Source organism: Primulina huaijiensis, chromosome 4 (genome assembly GCF_012295235.1).
Source record: "Primulina huaijiensis isolate GDHJ02 chromosome 4, ASM1229523v2, whole genome shotgun sequence".
Lineage (NCBI taxonomy): Eukaryota > Viridiplantae > Streptophyta > Magnoliopsida > Lamiales > Gesneriaceae > Primulina > Primulina huaijiensis.
Window position 1 is genome coordinate 15,715,148 of NC_133309.1, and position 7,673 is coordinate 15,722,820.

Below are 7,673 nucleotides of genomic sequence, written 5' to 3' on the forward strand. Positions count from 1 at the left end.
TTACCATGGTTCAGTATGCAGAGTTATATATCCGGGAGATAGTCCGACTTCATGGTATTCCAGTTTCTATCGTATCTGACAGAGACCCCAGATTCACTTCCTCGTTTTGGAAGAGTTTGCATTCGACGATGGGTACGAAGTTGCTGTTCAGCACAGCTTTCCACCCTCAGACAGATGGGCAGTCAGAGCGAGTCATTCAGATTTTGGAGGATCTTCTCCGTGCTTGTGTTATCTATTTCTCCGGGAGTTGGGAGTCGAACTTGCCATTAGTGGAGTTCACCTATAACAACAGCTTTCAGTCGTCTATAGGAATGGCTCCGTATGAAGCATTGTATGGTCGCAAGTGTAGATCTCCTGTTCATTGGGATGAGGTAGGAGAGAGAGCCGAGCTGGGTCCAGAGATTATTCAGCAGACTGTCGATGTAGTAGCCCAGATCCGTGACAGGATGAGGACTGCTCAGAGTCGACAAAAGAGTTATGCGGACCAGCGGAGGAGAGATTTAGAGTTCGCCGTGGGCGACCATGTCTTTGTGAAAGTGGCACCTATGAAGGGTGTCATGCGATTTTGGAAGAAAGGGAAGCTCAGTCCGAGATTCATTGGACCATTCGAGATCCTTGACAGAGTTGGGACGCTAGCTTATCGTGTTGCTCTTCCGCCGAATCTGGCCGGAGTACACAATGTGTTCCACGTCTCGATGCTGAGGAAGTATATGGCAAATCCTTCGTATGTTCTGAACTTCGATCCGTTGCAGCTTACTCCAAACCTGTCTTATGAGGAGAGACCAGTGCAGATCCTAGACAGACAGGAAAGAAGCTTCGGAACAAACTGGTTAAGCGAGTTAAAGTCAAGTGGCTTAACCATTCAGAGGAGGAAGCTACGTGGGAATCTGAGCCAGAGATGAGGAGCCGGTACCCAGAGCTATTCGGTGAGTTTTAATTTCGAGGACGAAATTTCTTTTAAGGGGGGAGATTGTAGAACCCGTAACTTGGACTGCATATAAGCCATGCATAATTTCTATTATTTAAATTAAAATGATTTTTATTGCATGAGTATTTAAATTCTTTTTTTTAAATTTATTTATTTTACGTAGTAGTTTAATTGTTTCCTTTTCAGTTAAATAAGTGAGGCCGGACTGGAGATGGAGTATTGAGATAAGTTAATAAAGACTTATTTAAGAAGTGGTAATTTAGCATGTTAGTAAATATAATTTAAAAAGTTGGCATGCATGCAAGTTATTAAATTTCTTTGGTATTTTATTAAATTCTTTTAAAGCATAAAATGTATGTTTATTTTATTAAATTGTGTTTAATTATTTTTATGCATAATTCATGTAATCTATAATTTTATTTTAATTTAGGTTGTTAATTATTTTTATGCATTTTATTTCATAATTCATGCATGATAGGATTTAATTCATGAAATTTTAAAAGTTCACGCATTAGGGTTTCTATGTGCATTTCAATTTCGAACGAGGATCAGAGACCGAAGAATTTTCGAGAAAAAATTATTTTTATTACATGATTAATTTTTATTAATTAATTTAAGATGTTTTAAAGGTATTTTTCAAGAATTGAGATTTATTGAGTATTTTTACCCGCATGATTTTAATTTTTAACGGTACACAAATTTTAGCGAATCGGGGGACTTTTTGAGGGTTTGGCTAATATTTTCAAGAACTTACCAAAACGAAATATTTTTCGAAAAAGTGTGTTTGAATTTAATGGGCTTATTTTTAAGTTTATTGGGCTTAATACTCTAATTAAACTTTAAATTATCAAATCAGGGCCCATTCATTAAATTATTAACCAATTAAATATGGTACTTGTGATTACCCTACACATATTAATCTACATCAGCCGACACTCCATCTCCCCTTCAACATTTCACGTGAGTTTCAGCATCTCCATGGATGCAACTCTCGGCCAAGTTCATTTCTTCAAGCAAAATTCTCCGGCGCTTCCCCGTTGCTCATTTCTTCGACGTTCTTGCGTAGGAAACATCAAGGCACGCTACTTACTTTTATTGCTGCATCATATATGCTATATACCTGCTGTAATATGTTTATTTGTTGATGGAATTCTCGATCCGGTGCATATCATGGAAATATCTCGGTTTTTGGTTTAAATACATGCATCTTTTGTTCTCTTCTCATGTTTTTCTGAATTTATGCAAGGAGGCTGCTGTGTTGTGCGTTGAGGGACTGCCATCACCATAAAATAGAGGTTTTATAAGCTGGAGGTGAGGACTTGTAGTGTTAAGTAAGGTGTGGCCGAGTTATTGAGGTTTTGGGGCTTGTAGATGGTGAGATCGGTGGAGTGACAGGGACCAGCATTGCAAGGGCCAAACCAAGCCACGGAACAGTCCCTGGGAGGTCTGAACCACGGCTTAGAAAGGCTCGGCCATCGCTGGCACCAACCACGAAGCCGAACGAGCAAGGGGTTGGAAGTTGGTAATGCGTGCCTTCGAGGTGCCCTTCGATCGAGCGAGCTGCGTTTATGGCATGGGAGTGTAGCCGTGGTATCATTGGGTCCAGTGGAGTCCTAGGGTGGTTTAGGGAAGGTCGGGTCATGGCTGGTCCGGTTGGTTTTGGGCTAGGGACAAAAGCTTGGATAGGTGATGCACAAAAGGGTTCGAATAGGTGGGAAGCTTGCTGGAATTTTCCAGCAACCATTCATGACTTTATTCAAGTGTCTAAGGGCTGAATTTGAGATCTTTAAGACCTTTTAGATGTTCACTAAGTGTGGTAAAAAGTTGGGAAAAGTTTGATTAAGTTTCGGTTCGATTCGGGTTAAAACCGGAACCCCGGTCCAAGTTTTAAAACAATTCGGTTAAGTTATGAAATGAGCTCGAGTTTACGTCTAGGGATGATTTTAAATATGTTTTGGGATATTTTGAGGAATTTGGTAACCTTCGAGTCAATTTTAGAGGTCCAGGGTTGAAACGATAATTTTTGGGATTTCAGTGGCAAAATGATCATTTTGCACCCGGGGTGAGATTTTAGTCCTGGCAGCGCCCTGAGCACAAATCATGATATTTTTAAATTTTCATGCATCATGTTTACGATTTTTTTCGCTATTATAATAATTATGGTGCATGCTTGGTTTAAAGGAATTAAGAGAGAAAAAGAAAGAAAGTGAAGAGCACTCCGTCTCCGCCGCGCCGCGTCGTTATTTCGTTTGTTTTCTGTCAAAACAAACCAAGGCATGTTTATATATTCTTTCACTCTTCAATCAAGCCATATAGGTATTTTTAAATATCGCAAGTACATGATTTTAATGCAAGAAAATCGAAATTGTTCATATTCAATTATGTTATTTAATTATATTACGTGCAAAATATTCATTTTGAGATTTATGCGATATTGCTTGTGGTCACTTTACTATCATGGGATTATTACTTCACCCGGTCGCCAGTTACCGGTCAATTCAGTTTGGTACCACTCGGTCGCCCATTACCGGTCAGTTCAGTTTTGTACCACCCGGTCGTCAGTTACCGGTCAGTTCAGTTCAGGGGCCACTTGCGTAGACCATAATCTCACCAAGAAAATTATTACATGCTATTTCATTACAGGGCTCCAAGGAGCAAACATTTTCACCATGATTTTCATTTCAGTTATGCACGTATTATAATTAATCATGACACGATATTTTACGTTTGGCCTCACGACATGATATTTTCACTTGCATGCAATTTTATTATTTATTTACTCGTTATTTACGATATATGCATGCTGAGTCTTTAGACTCACTAGACTTGATTGTTGTAGGTACAGATGATGCAGGGACCGAGGGCGGGGACCATTGAGCTAGCTTGGGTCGGCAGTGGTGGAACCCGAGGACCTCATGTTTTTAGTATTTACTATTTTGACTCAAACAAATTTCTTCGTTGTTGAATTGTTTTAAATTATTATCTTGCAAACAAATATTTACTTCCGCTGCTATTTTGAATGGTTAAATTTTTATCAGTTATTTATTTATGAATGATGCATTTTAATTAATTAAAAAGAAAAATTTTAAATTTTTCGCAAATTTTCAAGTACGTATTTAGAGGCCTCTACACGGAGAACGAGCAATAACATCTTAACGCCCAAACGCAACCTGTCAAAAAGAACACACGCCCGACAGTAGAATCTCGCGCCCGAGTGCGCCGCTTTACGAATTTTAGATATGGAAACACTATATTGCAATTTTGTTATATTTTATTACATAATCCTTTGTAAAAAAGAATTATTAAATTATATTATTTGTTTTAATCATATTGTTGAGTTTTTCTCTCAATTTCAAAGCTTGGCTTTGTATGCACATTCGTGTGTTCCTCAAATCAAACTTATCAAAGTTTAACACTTTGTGGCGTTTGTCGATTGTTCTTCACTCGGATTGTCAAAGACGAGTTTTTTCAAGGTTCGTTTGATTTTCGATTGTTTATGTAAGGTCCAAAAATAAGAAACCGTAATACAACTGTATGCAAAACTAGGAAAATAGAAAATGACCAATTAAAATGATTTTAATGGCATCAATTAATTGAGATATGCATGTTAAAATAGGATTTTTATTATTTTAATTCATAAAACTGTATTTTTAAAGGTTGTTCGATATACGATAAAGGATCGGAGACCGAGGGCTGAAAAAATGAAATTTTTTTTTAATTAATTGTTTTTAATTATTTAAAATAAGGTTGATGCTTTATGATATTTTTAAGATTAAGGAGTTTTGAGGTGATTTTATATGACGAGATGTAATTTTTAATGGTATTTGATATTCAACGAAAATATGAACTTTTTGACAACTCGGCTAATAATTTCACGAACTTTCTTAACCGAAATATTTTTTTCTCTAATGGACTTTATGCGCCTTGTATATCATATTAATGTGCCCAAGCTTACTCTACACCTTTCAATTAAAATAAATAAGCACAAAACCCCACCCCAAAACCCTTAAAGCACAAGCCCCCTTTCCCTAAACCACACAAACTCTTATATACCGCTCAAAACACACGCACATACGTAAGATCAGCATAGAGAAAGCATCGGTTTTCTTAGGAAAAATTCAGCCAAGGTTTTACGTCGCCGTTCTTCGCATCGTCGATTCGTTTTCGAGCGTAAATTACGCAAAGCACCCCATAAATCTTTTTTCCTAATAAATCACATCCTAATATGTGTTTGCTTATTTTTTGCATGAAAAACATGATTTCTTTTGGAATATTTTCATTTTTACGCATTCATTGATGAATAATGTATGATTTTATGTTCCAAAACTTTATGTATGATTGCATGAAGGGGCTACCATCATAGGGCTGGTCTAGGCCAGGTCACAGAGAGGTCAAAATTTGGTCTAGAGGGTGAGGGCTCGGGTGATGGCTTGGGCGAGGAGTCCTAGGGGTGTTAGGAGTCCTAGGCGTAAGATGAAGGACTCGCGCATCTTCTTGTTTACGTGTAGGAGGATTGCAGTGGGTTAGGGGCCAGTTCAAGCGGTCATGGCTGGCCAGGAGGATCCATAGGTGGTCTGGGAAGGGCTTAACTCGAAGTGGCTCGGGCATGGCTCGAAGAAAACGAGAGATGGCTCAAGGGAAAGGGTTAGGGTTCGATTCTTAGGGTTTAATGGAAAATATGGTTCAAACGTGGTTCACAGGGGTCGAATCATGGTTCACGAGGGTAATTTAAGTATAAAAAGTTTATGTTTAAATTTTGTGAATTTAATAAGAAAGTTTGAATTAATTCGGGAATTAAACGCTTCACGAATTAATAATTACAAAATTAAATCGAAAGCCTTGAATTTAAGCTAAATAAAAATTTCAAAAAATTAATTTAAGCTTAAATAATTATTTAGGATCGTCTAGAGTCAATGAAACTAAGAAAAATTCAAAACCGAGAAATTTTACTTATATGGGTAAAACAGTCATTTTACACCTGAAAAATAGTAAACGGCATGGCAGTGCCCCGAATACTGTAATATATGATATAATGCTTCTTTTGAATGTTTAAGGAATTTTATGAGAAAATGTAAAAGCTAAAAGATATGTTTCATGCTTGGTTTAAAAAGAAAAATGATATTTATATGCATGATTTTTTTAAGTGATGAAAATATGAAACGTTGGAGGAGGTGAAGTAATTGTGGCTATGATGTTGTTATGATGATATGATTGGGGATATCGTGAGGGAAAAGTCCCCGAAGAGTGCCCACTTACGTGAGAATGCCCTAGAGGGAGCTCATTTGTGGGAGAAGACCCCAGAGGGAGCCCGTCTATGGGAGAGGACCCCAGAGGTACCCCGATGATCATATTTCCATATGATGATGATAGGCCAAGGCTCTATTGACGGGTGAGAGTGTCGTTGATGTCCCCGCCTCGCAGTACTGTGGTTACATGTAGATGGACCCATCGACCTTATGATGAAACGAAAGTCACAATTAACGATCTGAATTCAATAAAAGGAAAACCTATATGGTTATGATGAAAAGAAAAATGTTTATGATGAAATGATATATGATATGAAATGATGAAAGGAAATATGTTTATGTTTATGCATGTTCATGAAAAGTTATTTTAAGTAAAATTATTTTCATTGTTGCATACGATTGTATATGTATTACTTATTATCAAGATTATGGTTTGCTGAGTCATCAGACTCTGATGAGTGCAGGTGAGCATGATATTAATGTTAATGGAGGTTTCGATGGTTGATCTTGCAGGACTGAAGGTGCACACAACCCGAGGACCAGCGCTACATTTTCCGCAATATGATTAAGATTTACATTTAAGTTTACGTAAAAGATTTTTAGGACTTTTATATGATTTGAGTGGTTTTGGAGAGGATGTTAGAGGTAGGATGATTTTGAAATATTGGTAAGTTAGGTTTGGAAAAGATTTACGAATTTATGTTTCAAATTACTTTCTTTTCAATTTTCAAATATAGTTGGAATTTTTTATTTTAAAATGGTGTCAAATATTTTATACATGTATTTATGTATTTCGGCCGAGATTAGGGAAATTAATAAAAAAAATATTCTAGTACTTTTTAAGAAAAACAAGTAGTGGACGATTCAGTTTATCTCGTTAATATTTATTGCTAAATTCTTTGTAATCTAGAGGTGAATATTACAACCTTATTCTTTCAAAAATATCAGGACAACACAACCGTTTCTTTGTTTCATCGAATCGAGGGCGTGACTCTTTTTTTGAGCGCGTTTGCTTTTCGTGGTCGAAGAATCGCATCATTTGGTATCATAGCTTTTGGTTCCCTTTTATTCAAGTAAATTATCCTTTTTATTATTAGATATGTGTTTATCTTTCGTTTGTTATCAGATATGTTTTATCCTTTCGTTCTTCTTAGATATTTGTTTATCTTTCGTTTGTTATCAGATATGTTTTATCCTTTCGTTCTTCGACTTTCGTGAATCTTGCGATTCTCGAAAAACCTGAGTCATGATTATTTTTTTTCTTTTTTTTCAAGTTTTCACACACATATTTGTGCATTCCCAAAAAAAATAAAAAAATATAGAAAATATCCCATAAATTGGTTTTTGAATTTTATTCTATTCTCTTGTTGGAGCTATATTCAAGTGTCTCTCACAATCAAATTTTTTGTCTACGCAGTCCCAGTGAGTCGATCACAATTGTTCACGAGTTGAACTTGATTGTTTGATTTCTACAAATACAAAGCTTGAGCACCTTTGAG

General features: G+C 36.6%; 1 long non-coding RNA gene across 1 annotated transcript; it reads left to right on the plus strand.

The window, feature by feature from the left end:
- Positions 1-1,507: 1,507 nt before the first annotated feature.
- LOC140975948 (uncharacterized) lies at positions 1,508-3,962 on the plus strand. The gene is made up of 3 exons (XR_012175087.1): positions 1,508-2,005; positions 3,110-3,202; positions 3,768-3,962. It is a non-coding gene; the product is annotated as an uncharacterized lncRNA (long non-coding RNA).
- The last annotated feature ends 3,711 nt before the right edge of the window (positions 3,963-7,673 follow it).